The sequence below is a fragment of the Loxodonta africana genome, chromosome 22 (assembly GCF_030014295.1).
Source record: "Loxodonta africana isolate mLoxAfr1 chromosome 22, mLoxAfr1.hap2, whole genome shotgun sequence".
NCBI classification, from domain to species: Eukaryota; Metazoa; Chordata; class Mammalia; order Proboscidea; family Elephantidae; genus Loxodonta; species Loxodonta africana.
In genome coordinates this window covers 27207833-27221518 of record NC_087363.1, presented here as the reverse complement: position 1 = coordinate 27221518, position 13686 = coordinate 27207833, and the positions used below count along the sequence as shown (strand labels likewise).

Below are 13686 nucleotides of genomic sequence, written 5' to 3'. Positions count from 1 at the left end.
AAAGGGCTTAGAGTAGTACATGACATGCAGTAATTGCTCAACAAGTGTGACATTTTTAGGACTTCATTGATCTTTATATCATGACGTGTATAAAATAAGATACGAATGAATTAAGAGCCACACTCTTAGTTTTTTCCAAGCAAATGGGAAAAACACAACACAAAATAATTTGAAGAAAGCACATATGCAATAGACGCCATAAAGTAAAATATTGGTAATTTCAATATGCAAAAGTAAAAATTACTCTAGTTTCAAAAATGTAAGGAAAACGATAAATTGGAAAAAAAATTGCAATGTGTATGATAGAGTTAATAACCTCCAGTATATTAAAAGTGTGTGTCAGGGTTGTATCCTCTTACCATATTCAATCTGTATGCTGAGCAAATAATCTGAGAAGCCAGACTATATGCAGAAGAATGGGGCATCAGGTTTGGAGGACGACTCATTAACAATCTGCAGTATGCAGATGACACAACCTTGCTTGCTGAAAGTAAAGAGGACTTGAAACACTTACTGATGAAGATCAAAGACTACAGCATGCAGTATGGATTACACCTTCACATAAACAAAACAAAAAAATCATCACAACTGGACCAATAATCGACATGATAAACGGAGAAAAGACCGAAAGTTGTCCAGGATTTCGTTTCACCTGGATCCACAATCAATGCCCATGGAAGCAGCAGTTAAGAAATCAAACAATGTATTGCATTGGGCAAATCTACTGCAATAGACCTCTTTAAAGTGTTAAAAAGCAAAGATGTCACTTTGAGGACTGAGGTGCACCTGACCCAAACCATGTGATTTTCAATCACTTCACATGTGTGCAAAGGCTGGATAATGAATAAGCAAGACCAAAGAATAATAGATGGCATTTGAATTATGGTGTTGGCAAAGAATATTGAGTATGCCAAGAACTGCCAGAAGAATGAACAAATCTGTCTTGGAAGAAGTATAGCCAGAATGCTCCTTTGAGGACAAGATGGTGAGACTTTGTCTCATGTCCCCTGGACATGTTATCAGGAGGGACCAGTCGCTGGAGAAGGACATCATGCTTGGTAAAGTAGAGTGTCAGCAAAAAAGAGGAAGACCCTGTATGAGATGGACTGACACAAGGGCTGCAACAATGGGCTCAAGCCTAACAACGATTGCGAGGATGGTAGAAGACTGGGCAGGGTTTATCTGTTGTACACAAGGTTGCTATGCATGGGAACCGACTCGATGGCACATAACAACAACAACAACAAAAATGTATTAAAAAGTCTAACAAATCTGTAAGAAAAAAAAATGGAATGAATTGAGAAGGCATATATCATTCTCCAGTAATAAATGCAAGTAAAAGGAAGCTCTATCTTTCAATTATGAAAATTGCAATGAAATTATAGTTCAATTTATAATACCCAATGTTGGTTAGCTTGCAAAGAAAAATGCTGTTGATGGAAGTGTGTATTGGGGCTCCAAAAGGACAAAATGAGAACACAAAGCCATTTCCGGTACAACAGCAAATGTGGGAAAATACATAAAGGGTGGCTGGAAGTCAGAATCGACTGAGGGCAACAGGATTTTTTGGTTTATGTTTAGGTTTAGCCATATTAAAAAGTATGGAAGAAAAACTTCTGGAGGAAATAAAACACGTTAATAGTAATTACCTTGGGATAAGAATTTGGGCTATTTCTAGTCCCAATAATTTTTTGTATTTTCCAAAATTTCTATAATTAATATGATAATCAGGCGGGGGAAACATTATGTTGATCGATTAATCGGTGAATGGACGATGTCCGATGACTGAGCCAGTCCACCGGTTCAAGTCCCCTTTCAGCCGCAGACGTTTCGGGCCTTCTCAGATCTCTAATCCCGGCACCTATAAAATGAGGGGTAATGCACTAGATTACCTGGGGCCTTCTTACTGTAAAGAGCCCATGTTTTAAGGTTTCCCGATGGAATCCGGGGCCAGGTTGGCTTTGGACCCGAAGCTCGCAATGGGCCCGCGCTGCAGACTCCCAGCCCTCCGCCCAGCCCTCCTGGAGGCGCGCAGCCGCACGGCAGCGTTTCCTTGTCTGCTGAGGGCTAGAGCTGGCACTCCAGCCTCCTGACAGCCCGGGACAGCGCTCTTTTTTCTATCAGTGTGAGGGTGTCGGTTCCATGGGCAAAAGGCCAGAATTGCGCTTTTATGTCATCTGAGAGTCAACGTCTGGCCACACCACGCCCTCCACCACCACTTTTCCAGATGTATTTCCCCAAATGTACCACTTAGGGAGGCTCCTACCTGCCTTATTACTAGAAAGCTTTGAATTTACAAACATCTCAGCCAACTCCAGGTTCCAAATATAGCTTAAATTCTCAAAGCAGCATTAAAATTAAATATATTTAATGAGAAGCTAGTTTCTTCTGCAAACCTTCATCTCAAGTACAATAATTTTTTAAAAACTCAAAAAAATCAATATATTTAGCTTTCATGCTTTAACCATAACCGTTGTCAAAGATCCTTGCAAAACCAATCCTAAAAACGGAATAAAAAGACACACCTCGAGCCAGCCAGGAGTCGAACCTAGAATCTTCTGATCCGTAGTCAGACGCGTTATCCATTGCGCCACTGGCCCCGTGTTGCTGCTGTGCTCGCAGCAACGGCTCATCACTTCTTACCAGCCTCAATAGGCGGCGCCACGCCTGCGTTCCGTTTCTGTCTCAGCGCAGAGCGCCCCGCCTTTCTGTCGCAAACGCGCTCCACCAATCTGCAGGAGGTACGTCCCGGCGCTCGTTGGCGCGCTCCAATCCGCCGCGTCGGACAGCGCCGCCTCGCGTTCGCGAACTCGCGAACTAAGTTTGTCCGCGGCCGTATTCCGTCATCTCTCAGCGCGGGGCGGGGCGGGGCGAGGGTGGACAGAGGCGCGGCGCGGCGGCCCCTGTACCCGGGTGACCAGGAGCGCCGTAGCCGAGGTGGCGGTGTGGGGCGGGGCCGGCCGAGGCTGCAGGAAGGAGGTGGCGGTGCAGGATGGCGATGGCGGCGACCGCCTATGAGCATCTGAAGCTGTGAGTTCTGCGGGCCGAAGGCCGTTGACAGAGGGGCCTGAGATGCGGCCGGCGGGGCGGGACGGCAGGTGCTCGCGGCCGGCCTCGGGGAGGGCTCCTGGGCCCGGCGCGGAAGGCGGGTGTGGCAGCCCCTCGTCCTCGCCTTCGGTGCCCAGCGCTCCCGGCCCGAGGCCCGGCCGGAGGTGGACCGCCCCGCCGGCCTTTCTCCGCCCCGTTGGGCCTCGGCGCCCGCGAAGGGACAGTGCAGGGGGGCCGGCGTCGCGATGCGGCGCTCCGGGGCGCTGCGCTCCTGCCCACTTTTTCTCTAGATGGGGGCGGCGAAATTCATCTGGACAGCTTCCTAGAGAAAAGAAGTTTTTTTTCTTATTTAATGAGCGCGTAGCTGCACTTTGGAATGCACAGATCGGCGGACCTCTCCCTGGTACAGCCTATCTAGGCAGCGATGCTTACCTGACCGGCTTTTAGGATGCAGAAAAATTTTAAAGTCCAGTTAGTACTCTTGAAGTCCTGAAGGTATTTACTTTGCTTTAAATTTTGTTCAGTTGCAGCACAAAGCAGGTTCTGAAGGCCTTGCTAATAGCCAGAGGTCAGTCTCGAGAATTTTGACACTGCAGATTGACTTTTCGGTAAAGTCAAGTTCTTGAGGCTTTGACAAATAGGCTCTGGTGGTCAGAGTTGTAAAATAGGAGTTTGATGGCTTTGGCTTGTTCTGGATAAATAAAAACATGTATTTCCCTTAGCATTACCACCAGCCCACCCTTTTCGTGCGTGTGTTATATCTTTAGCATAACTTTTACTCACTTCTGTGTGTTTAGTACTTTACCTCGCGGATATTGGAACATCCAGGTGCCATAATTTGGCAATGTCTTTGGCAGCAGAAGCAACTGTAATTTCTGAGAAGCTTATCCATCCCTAAATAAGTCAAAGTATCTTGGTACTTAGGTGTCAGATTTCCTTTGCAGAGAAATGAGGACATCAGAATGTGGTTTGGGTACTTCTTACGCTTTTCCCAGAACCTCAAGCTCACTAATGACTTTCTGGAAGGTTCATTGTAAAGTTAGGGATATAAAATGGAGAGAGAGGTCATCTGCTTGACATCAAATATTCTGCAGAAAAGATGACGATTACGTTCCCTAGCCCACTCTGTTTACCGTAAATCTCTGTGAGACCTCCAGCTGCACACTTGCTTCCACATTTTCCCTTTGCAAGATGATCACCTTGTGAATGAATGAGTCCCAGTCCCTCTTTGACTAGGGTATTGGCAGAGCCAGTGTCACCTGTGCTCTGCTGGGTAATTTGGTTATTGTTGTAGATCCGATAGCCTCTGAAAGGGTTAGCGTGATCCTATACCACATCTCAAGTGTGTTTAAGGAATATGGAGCTTTGGCTTGATGCGGCCAAGCATTAGGTTACAGAATGCAGTTAAATCTTCCTGTGGCAAAGAGTGAATGGGCTAGAGAATTCGAGAATTATGTTCGTTTTTGAACGGCCAGGACACTAAATTTCACCAGTCCAGACATCAGAAAAAGAACAAAATGCTCTGTATCCACAAAAGAGAAAGGCAATTTGGCCCTTAAGTGGTGAGGACGATGTCTTTGTATTGATCTTTGTGAGAAGTGGAAACTAAACTTAGTGGGATGAAAAAATATTTGGGTCATGTGAAAGTCATTCTTTGATTTGCTAGTCCTTAACCTTTTTCCCCTGAACTTTTTTTTGAGAGCTTCTTTAAATCCGAAGGTACTTTTTTTTTTTTTAATTGTGGTTTAAGTGCAAGTTTACAAATCAAGTCAGTCTCTCATACAAAAATTTATGTACACCTTGTTGTGTACTCCTAGTTGTTCTCCCCCTGATGAAACAGCACGCTCCTCTTTATTCAGCCGGCTTCTGTACCCCTCTGCCTTCTCATCTCCCCTCCAGACAGGAGCTGCCCACATAGTCTCATATGTCTACATGAGCCAGTATTACTCCTCACCAGTATCATTTTCTATCTTAAAGCTCAGTCCAGTCTGCCTGAAGAGTTGGCTTTGGGAATGGTTCCAGTCTTGGGATAACAGAAGGTCTGGGGACCGTGACCTCCGGGGTCCTTCTAGTCTCAGTCAGAACATTAAGTCTGGTGTTTTTATGAGAATTTGAGGTCCGCATCCCACTACTCATCTGCTGCATCAGGCATTCTCTGTTGTGTTCCCTGTCAGAGCAGTCATCAGGTGTAGTCAGGCACTCTCTAGTTACAACTAGAAGATACAACTCTTTTACAACTTTGTTTTCTTTACCAAAGATTTTTGTGAGTTGAAGTCTCTCTGAGTTGGAGTCTCCTCTTAGTCTTTCTCTTTGGCTTTTCCTGCTCTAAGACCCTTGTTCAAGGTTTTCAGATGTAGCCTTTGAAATAAGGAGTATTCTTTAGGATGCATTTGGAAGTGGAAGTGGTTTCTGACCCCTTTAAGAATTAGTAGGACAAAGGAATAACTATTTTTTAAATGTGCCTAAAGATGTGTTTTAAGAAAAACCCATACAAAAGAGATAGTTTGATTAATTTATTATAAAGTGTTGCTACTTGGGTTCTTTAAGTGTTGAAGTACTTGAAATTTTAAGTAGTAGTTCTACGTTATCCAACACTCTCCCTCCAGTCCATTTACCCTGCTAGGGGGCTCACCTTTCTAATGTCCTGATTTCATCCTTACTCCTCTCTCCAAATCCATTGTTGAGTCGACTGTGACTCACAGCGACCCTGTATTCGATTTCCAGTCCCATCATGTTGGCCTGTAGGATCAGCCCACGTTTCTTGGCCATCTGTATTCTGGTTGTTGTTGGTTGCTGCCGAGTCAATTCTGACTCATCTAACCCCTAATTTTATTTCCCATAAACCAAACCAATCCCATTGGTATCAAATTGATTCCAACTCATAGCGACCCTATAGGACAGGGTAGAACTGCCCCCTTAGGATTTCCAAGGAGCTGCTGGTGGATTCGAACTGCCGACATTTTGGTTAGCAGTTGAGCTCTTAACCACTGCGCCACCAGGGCTCCTTATTTCCCATAATATTCCCAATTTTTTTTTTTCCTTTCCCACTTCCTCATACCAGACTTGGCTCGTGCTCTTCTAGCTCCACGTTTGGGCTCACCGTATTTTGATCCTTCTACCTTGGGCACGCTTTTTTTTTTTTTTTTTTTTTTTTACCTTGGGCACGCTAGTTAGCGTCTCTGAATCTGTTTTTCATCTGTAAAGTGGGAATGTTAACACTTCACAGGATTCTTTTAAAGATTGAAGGAGAGTATACATGAAAATACCTGGTGTACACGGATACCTCGTCAGAGAATCTGTTTTCTTTCCACATGTCGCCCTTCTCTAAGCTCCTGTAACTTTTAAAAGCTAGAATGCAGTTAATTCAAAATGAGGAATTACTGTCACAGGGTCTAGACACGAAATGTCCATATAATTTATACGTCCTGTCTCTTAGGATTGATTTACAGTGTATTTACTGTTTCATGGACAAGAGGACTGGAAGCTAGAATAATCAGTCCATAGTACTTTTTGAAGCCCTCTCAGTACCACATAAAATTGGTGAGATCTTAATGTATGCTTTCTCCAACCAGACTGCACATACCTAGGACGTGTTAGAAACGTCTTAACATTGATTTCTTCTCTAGTCCCACTCAGTACCTAGCATAAACAGAGCAGCTCTTTAGTGAATCACCTGAGTAAATGAGAAGAACTTTCCAGTACAGAACACCTACTGGCACTTCAAAAAGATAACAGTCTGGGGTAATTTGGAATGTATTCTTTTGAAGCAGCAGCAGCTTAAGCTATTTCATGTATATTATTTTCCCAATGCCTCTGTGAGGTCTAGTGGTGCAGTGGTTAATAGCTCGGCTGCTAACCAAAAGGCTGGCAGTTCAGATCCACCAGCTATTCCATGGAAACCCTATGGGGCCGTTCTACTCTGTCCTATAGGATTGCTATGAGTCGGAACTGGGTTTTGGTTTGGTTCTGTGAGGCTGTAGGTTCACGTATACCATCTATCATTGTTGAAGACAGTCAGATAATTGCCCTTGGCCCCACAGGTCGCTCAGCCACATCATGGCAGAGCTGACCTTGGAACACAGGTGGCCCAGAGTCCGGTGATCTTTCCATTACGCCACATTATCCCATTTAAAACCTTCTTTTCTCTTATCAGCTTGCTCCCTCAGTCCAAGGACATGCCCAGTATACAAATGGATCACTTATAATTGAAAATAGTTGACATGTGCACAAGGGTTTTTAATATAGAAAACAATATTGATTTATTCAGAATTTAAAATTCACACTTTTTAAACTTTCAGGCAGTTCAAAATATCCTATGTTTGAGACACCATTTTGCCTTTTAAATCATTTGTGTAAACATGGATAATGTTAGACAACAACAAAATGGAAATTGCTAAGCAATTAAAACAGAAATGCCATACTGGAAGAATTTAAAGCATTTTTTTTTTTTTCTTTTGAAAAGTGAGCTGAAACTTAGGTGGAAGGTAGAAAATTCTCTATAAACTGAATCAGGCTGCAGCTTCCCTCTGGAGCAGTACTGTTTTCTCAGTTAGGAAGTCACCTTTCTTCTTAAAAAGATTCTCATAGCTTTGAGGTCAGCGGGGCTACATGTGCTAGAACCCTCAGAGCAGATGTAAGCTAAGCTACATAGTGATGAAGAATACGTAGACTATCCAGAACAACGAACATTCAGTTATTCACACTGCTTTTTGTGGAGGGAAGGGTGTGGGCAACTGAGATTTCCTTATGAATTTGGGCACAGACAGTACAGGGTTTGTATCTAATACATGATGGCTGCTAGAGACTTGAGTGGGGGGTTCAGGCTAGTGGGCCCAGGTTGGTCCTAGGCTACATCAGAATCACTTGGTGTGCTTGTTTTCAATGCATATTCCAGAGCCCCACGTTAGGCCTGCCGAGTGAAAATCTTTGGGGGTGGGACCTGGGAATCTGCAAGCTTAACCAGCTGTCCTGGTAGGTTAACCAGCTGTCCTGGTAGTTCTATGCACTCTAAAGGGTATTTTAGGGCTGGATGCAACTGAATGAAGACCAGAGAATGCTGGTAGAAGAACTTTCTTTGGGGGACCTAGGCCGCTGAAAGATAAGATTGTGCTATGGATTAGAGCTTCAAATCAGGTGGAGTTTAGAGCTGGTCCTGTGAAGGAGTCTGGCCTTTGGAGAGAAGGAATCTTAGGGTATACGGGGAATAGGAAGCCCCATGGCCTGAAGTGGGTGGAAGCTTGGGATTTTGAGGAAGAAGATGGAATTGAAGTGTATTAGCTTCTTGGAAACCAGCTGGGATTGGGCTGGGCCCCGAGCTAACCTGGGGTGAACTGAGGGCCCTAGGAAAGGCCCCCAGGAGGAGCTCAGTGCAGGGAGACTCAGCGGCCCAAAGGGAGGATGTATGGGAGCGGTGGGAATGCCTCTGGGTATGGGCGTAGTAGGTTCAGAGGACCCTTTTTGATAGCCAAACCTACTGAAATTTTATGCCTGTATGTTTTCAGCCAAAGATATATTAAATTTGATCATTGAGACCTTGATTTAATTCTTTATGTAAGATTTTTGAGCAAATACTTTTGCTAGTTTTATGACATGACTATACAATGTTTCTATGCAAATATTAATATTTTTGAATTGAGTTCATTTGAGTGTGATTTGACAGCATTTTGAGGAGGTCAGTTGTTGCCTGAAATATGAATGTTACATGGGGAAAAAGTATGTTTTCAGATACTAGAAAATCATAATGCCAACACTGAAAGAAAATGAAATTGTAATGTCTGATATTTGTACTATATTAAATGTAATGCTTTTCTTAAAATTTAACAAGGGTAGTAAAAAAAATCACTCCTAAGTGCTATTGAATCCTAGGTGGCTATACATTTAAATTAAGTATAATATCCAGAATTGCATTAGTTAAATTTTACTTTTAGTCCCCTCTATGATTTTTTTAACCCCGTAATTGGGCAATATCCCTAAAAGCAAAATAGCCAACCAAAGAAAAGTAGTTAAATAGGAAATAGCTGTGATTTAAATATTATGCTACTTTGATATATCCCCCCAAAATGTGTGTTGTCTTAACAGTAGCCAGAACTCTGAGTGAATTTTGAATCCCCTTTTCTTGAAAATAGCTTGTCAATGTTCTTGTTCAGTTAAACAGTTAATACCTGTTGCACTCTGATTACCTCAACAGATAGTTTATGTAAAAGAAGTCCTTTTTAGTCAACAATATAACTTTGAATCTTACAGATTTGATATCAACAGCATAGTTAATGACCAAATATAGTTCTGGGCTGGGATCTCTTTCTTTTAACTTCTAAGGTCTGTTTCAAAAAATAAGTAACAGAATTTTATGGAAATGAGGGGCATCACACATCAAGGGCCATTCTTTTTGCAAAAGGGAAAGGGTTTTTTCTTAGATAGTTGTTCATGCTGAGCAACTCTTTTTAAAATTGTGCTTTAGGTAAAAGTGGAGCCTTGGTGGTGCAGTGGTTAAAAGCTGAGCTGCTAACCAAAAGATCAGCGGTTCGAATCCCCCAGCCACTCCTTGGAAACCCTATGGGGCAGTTCTAGGGTTGCTGTGAGTCGGAATTGACTTCATGGAAATGGGTTTGGTTTTTAGGTAAAAGTTTACAGAGAAAATTAATTTCTCATTCAGCAATTTATACACAGATTTTTTTGTGACATTGGTTGCAGTTCCTGCCATGCGTTAACACTCTCCCCTTTTCCACTCCAGGTTCCCCATGTCCATTCATGCAGTTTTCCTGTCCCTTTCTGCCTTCTCGTCTTTGCTTTTGGGCACGTGTTGCCCATTTGGTCTCATAAACATAACTGAACTAAGAGGCATGTTCTTCATGTGTGTCATTGTTTGTTGTATAGACCTGTCTAATCTTTGGCTGAAGGGTGAACTTGGGGAGTGACTTTAGTTCTGAGTTAAAAGAGTTTCCATGGGCTATAGTCTCGGGGAGGGGGGGAACCCTGGTGGTGTAGTGGTTAAGTGCTATGACTGCTAACCAAAGGGATGGCAGTTCAAATCCACCGGGCGCTCCTTGGAAACTCTATGGGGCAGCTCCACTCTGTCCTGTAGGGTCAGTATGAGTTGGAATCGACTCGACAGCACTGGCTTTGGTTTGTTTGGTTTTTATAGTCTCGGGGGTTCCTTCAGTCTCTATCAGATCAGTAAATCTGGTCTTTTTTTGTGTGTGTGTGAATTTGAATTTTATTTTACATTTTTTTTATCGTTCAGTCGGGGACCTTCTATTATGATCCCTGTCAGCGGTTGGTGATGGTAGTTGGGTACCATCTAGTTGTTCTGGGCTCAGGCTGGTGGAGGCTGTGCTACTTGTGGTCTGTTGTTGTTGTTAGGTGGTGTCGAGTCAATTCCAACTCATAACATTGTGTCTTTGGTTTTGTTCATTCTCCTTTTGAGTAGCCTTTTGATTATCATTGAGTCTGTCTTCGGTTTCCATCAAGTTCTTCAGTTTCCATGTGTTTATTACATTGATAACTCAGTATGGCCATGGTGACCTTAATTTGGGAAAATATCCAGGGCAGTACTTGGGTTTGGTGACACTTCATAGGCTTTGTAATCGGAGAACGCACTGCTTCCTCTTTCACCTCTTGATATTCGTTACAGTATAACCTCAAATCCAGTTCAAAAGTTTTGACCTGTCAACATCTTTCCTTAGCTAGAACAACGGAAACCAAACTTTAGAATTCTATTCCCTCTGTCACAGAGCCAAAGAAAATGTTAAGGGCCATATTAAAAATAGCTTCATGTAGGTGTTTGCGGACTAAACATGTTGCATTTTCTAAGAAAATTGATTGAGCCTCTGCTCTTCTTGTGTGGGAAATATCAGGAAGAGTGGAACAAGCATGGACGTTCTTGTCTGTAAAGACTTTGTAGCCTCTTTGGTGGGAATTTAAAAACAAACAGCAACAAAATCATACACGCTAGCAAAAATTACACCACTGGGTGTTTACTCATGTATTCCACATGAGTATTTCTTGACCGTAAGTGCTAGAGTTGAAGTTAATCTCACCAGGTTTTGAAATGACATGTGGAGAGCATAAAACTTATAGAATAGAATTTAATATATAAAGACAGATCTACTTCAGATCAATTTTAAGGCCAGTTAAAGAGAGGTGAGAAATGGAAGGAGGGTAAGGAGAAGAGGAGGACACTAAGGGACATGTGGGTGTCCCTGAGTTTCGGTGGCACCCTGCTGTTCAGTGGGATTCTGAGCGTGTTACTTAGGATTGCTGTCCTTAGAAATGTTGATTAGTTGGCAGTCACTGTTCAGCTCTTCATTACTCCAGTTTTTAAGCCTGGTTGTCTTTAGGTGCCACCGAGTCGCCGTATACGACAGAGTAGAACTGCCCCATAGGGCTTCTGAGGAGCAGCTGATGGATTTGAACTGCCAACATTTTGGTTAGTAGCTGATCTTTTTACCACTATGCCTGAGATACCATTTTCAGTTGCATTATCAGAATAGCCTGGTGGCAGCACCAGCAACTTAAATTCTAGCAGTATCTCTCTGAGGGGGATGATCAAGCCAAGGTCCCAGAGCCCTTGGCGTACAATTCTGTCTTGATCCCTTATTACTCTTATTTTTGTGTTTTATTATTTTAAGATATTTTTGAAAATGTAATTTTTAAAAATCTGAGACACGTATTTAAAAGTAACAGTCGACAAAGCTTATAGAAAACCAGAGCACCCATCTGTACTTCCAGTTCCCCCTAAGAAGCACCTACCTACTTTCAGCTTTAAAGCGATTTCTTCTGGCATTTACCCCATATTTCTAAACAACATGTTTTACTGCTGTTTCCTGATTCTTTTCTTTTTTCATTTTTAGTCAGCTGATGACTTCCTACTTAAGAAGATGAGGATTTAGCTTTTAAAATTCTCTTTTCTCCTCCTTTCCTCTTAGTATAGTAAAATATTCAGTGTTCACATTGTTATGGTTATATGGATATGGTTTAGGGCAAGCCCACAGTATAGTATTACTTTTTTTTTTTTTTTTACAAAAACATGGTTTTTCCAGGAGTTAAAAAGTACCTTTTTTTTTTTTAATTTTCTTATTTTTTTTTGACGTACCTATCACTAATTGGTTTAAAATCAGAAAAGGTGTGTATCAGGGTTTTATCCTTTCACCATACTTATTCAGTCTGTATGCTGAGCAGATAATCCAAGAAGCTGGACTCTATGAAGAATAATGCAGCATCAGGATTGGAAGAAGACTCATTAACAACCTGCGATATGCAGATGACCCAACTTTGCTTGCTGAAAAGTGAAGAGGACTTGAAGCACTTACTGATGAAGATCAAAGACTACAACCTTCAGTATGGGTTACATCTCAACATAAAGAAAAGAAAAATCCTCACAACTGGACCAATAAGCAACATCATGATAAATGGAGAAAATATTGACGTTGTTAAGGATTTCATTTTATTTGAATCCACAATCAGTGTCAATGGGAGCAGCAGTTAAGAAATCCAACAATGTAATTCATTGGACAAATCTGCTGCAAAAGACCTCTTTAAAATGTTAAAAACCAAAGATGCCACTTTGAGGACTAAGGTGAGCCTGACCCAAGCCATAGGATTTTCAGTCACCTCATGCATGCAAAAGATGGACTGTGAATAAGAAAGACTGAAGAATTGATGCATTTGAATTATGGTATTGGTGAAGAATATTAAATATACCGTGGACTGCCAGAAGAATGAACAAGTCTGTCTTGGAAGAAGTACAGCCAGAATGTTCCTTAGAAACAAGGATGGTGAGACTTCGTCTCACATACTTTGGACATGTTATCGGGAGAGACCAGTCCCTTGAGAAGGGCATCATGTTTGGTAATGTGGAGTATCATTGAAAAAGAGGAGGACCCTCAATGAGATGGATTGGCACAGTGTTTGCAACAGTGGGTTCAAACATCGTAACGATTGTGAGGATGGTGCAGGACCAGGCAGTGTTCCACTCTGTTGCACATAGGGTCGCTCTGAGTCGAACTGATTCAATAGCAGCTAACGACATCATCACTAATTAACCTTCAGTCTCTCTGACAGCAATAAAATGCACTCAGACATGTCAGGTAACTGTCAATTCATCTTCTTCTCAGACTCACCTTTGGGAGCCCTCTATCCCTGTATGCTTTATTCTGGACACATTATTGCTTAGGCTAATTGCACAGCTATTTTCCTGAGACCTCTCATTCACCATCATCGTGAGAATGGCTTTCACCTCTCTCCTGTTTTGGATTCCAAGTCTCTTTGTTGAATTACTCCCTCATTTTGGTGAAACACGCCTTTTATTCTCTCTAGGAAAAAGTGCAAGAGAGGTATCTTTTTGAGACATTGCATATTTAAAAATGTTTTCATTCCATTACTAACAATGCAGAAGAGAAACTAGGTAACAGGGAGCTCCTACAAACCAAACACCTGCGCTCATCCAAAGATTTCAGTAAAAGAGTAAAAAGATTACCTACAGATTGGGAAGAAGTTTTTAGCTATGACATTTCCGATCAGCGCCTGATCTCTGAAATCTACGTGATACTCCAAAAACTCTACTACAAAAAGACAAATAACCCAATTAAAAAATGGGCAAAGGATATGAACAGACACATCACCAGAGAAGACAGATACATG

At 42.2% G+C, this 13686-nt stretch overlaps 1 protein-coding gene and 1 non-coding gene across 2 annotated transcripts in view; one reads left to right on the top strand and one right to left on the bottom strand.

Moving 5' to 3' along the window:
- Positions 1–2527: 2527 nt before the first annotated feature.
- TRNAR-ACG (transfer RNA arginine (anticodon ACG)) lies at positions 2528–2600 on the bottom strand. Its single transcript has one exon. It is a non-coding gene; the product is annotated as a tRNA-Arg (tRNA).
- Positions 2601–3005: 405 nt separating this feature from the next.
- Positions 3006–13686, top strand: part of SACM1L (SAC1 like phosphatidylinositide phosphatase) — a 59887-nt gene continuing 49206 nt past the window's right edge. The window contains exon 1 of the mRNA XM_010589869.3: positions 3006–3030. The gene's annotated coding sequence lies outside the window, so the exon portion shown is untranslated. The remainder of the gene's footprint in view (positions 3031–13686) is intronic.